We start from the raw sequence: 2005 nt of genomic DNA on the forward strand, positions 1-2005 counted from the left end.
AAATTAACAATTTTCAGAATAGTTTTAAAGTATCTCCCTTCAGATAAAATATTTTGCCTTAAAAGTTTTAAAGCTTACAGACTACGAATTTTAGAACAGAAAAAGTAACAGAAAATCTTTCAGAAAAACTAAGTGTTAAGGCTCACAAGTTTTACTCAGATTATGTTTTACAGAAAGATATTAGCTACAGTTTTCAGCTTTCAGATTTTAGATTTAGAGTGAGTCCTTTCTATACTTAGACAGTATGATTTAAAGGGGGAATACAAGTACAGTTTTTAGAACTAAATGTTATGACTCACTAGATTTATAAAGCATGATTTGCTTCTCATGATTATTATTTTTAGCATTTTAGATATTCCAGCTTATGTGAGCCTTTTACATTTAGCATGCATTATTTTGCAAATTATAATGATGAGATGATGTTTATACTTATGCATTCACCCTCTTATACTCATTAGATTCTCAAAGTACTGATCCATATATATGTCTATGTGCTACATTGTCTCATAATATAGGTATTAGCTCAGTTGTAGCACGCATACCATATTCAGACAGCTTGCAGATTCCAGCCAGCAGATGACGAGTCCTTCTACTTCGGGGACTTTAATTAGATATTATTGATGTACTTTATTTTCTTATTCTTATGTATTGATTAGTGATAGTTAGGGTCGCGTCCTAGCTGTTTATAGTCAATATAGTAGAGGCTTCACAGATGTCAGTTAGAGTTAGTTATGTATTTTTAGTCCCTCTTTCAGATTTCATCAGAATGTAAAAGTTATATCAGTATTATATTTTCTTAGATTCTATTATTTTTATGTTTCCGCACAGTAATCTCAGTCATTTTATACATATTATTCAGTTGCTTATGAGTTATGTCAGTAGTAGAGTTAGGTTGGGACCACTTGTGGTTCTAAGCACCATGTGCCGTCTCGGGACAGATTTTTGGGGCGTTACACCAAAGAAAGTCAACTGGAGGCAGAAAGACACCAGTCTGGATGAATGTTTTTGTTACCAAGACAGCAAAGAAAGTACCTCATGCTCTTGTTAATCATGTGTCATATGATAAACTCTCCTCTACATATAAAGACTATGTGCTGAAAACCTCTTGTGTCACTGAGCCTACTATAATAAGGCCTGTAAATATCCTAGATGGGTGGAAGCAATGAAAAATGAGATAGATGCACTAAATTCCAATAACACTTGGGAGATTGTTCCTTTACCTAAAGGGGAGAAAACTGTTGGTTGCAGATAGATCTACAAAGTGAAGTATAAGGTTTCAGGTTAGGAGTGTATAGGTCGGGTTGGTTCGGTTTTTATTAAAAAAAAAACAATCATGTCGGTTTATTAAAACTATAAACCAAATCAAACCAACATAAAATTAATTTTTTCGGTTTAGGTTTTAGTTGGTTTTTTCGGGTTTTTTCATTTTTTTTAATTTTTTATAATCTTTAGTTTTCGCAATTATATTGTGATCGAAGACTAGATCAAATATGTTTTCACTCATGTACTAATGAAAAACCATAATTATGAAAAAATGAGGAGCGAAAAACTCTCTTGAAACTAAAAAGTGAGATAAAGAGTGAAAAGTTTAGGTTTTAAGTTTATATTGAGTTTTCGATCATTTAATTAGCAATTAATGGATAAATATTACAACTTAAAGGCTCGAATCTAAATATATAACGGGAAAAATTCAGAAATAGCTTAATTATGAGTTTCATAGCAACAGTTTCATAATTACATAATATAGCAAGTTGTATTTTGTATCTTTGCAAACTGTTGCTATAAAATAATAAATACATATGATTTTTACTGCCCTTATGATCGATATATATTTTGTATTTTTGCAAACTGTTGCTACAAAAATACAAATACATATGCTACAAAATGTAATTCGATAAAAGTGTTGCTATTTTTTGTAATTTAATACTTAAGTATGCTACTTTATGTATTTTTTCAAATATATATCTACATCTACTTTCAAATTATTGAAATTTACAAAAACTAG

Source organism: Capsicum annuum, chromosome 3 (assembly GCF_002878395.1).
Source record: "Capsicum annuum cultivar UCD-10X-F1 chromosome 3, UCD10Xv1.1, whole genome shotgun sequence".
Taxonomy (NCBI): domain Eukaryota; kingdom Viridiplantae; phylum Streptophyta; class Magnoliopsida; order Solanales; family Solanaceae; genus Capsicum; species Capsicum annuum.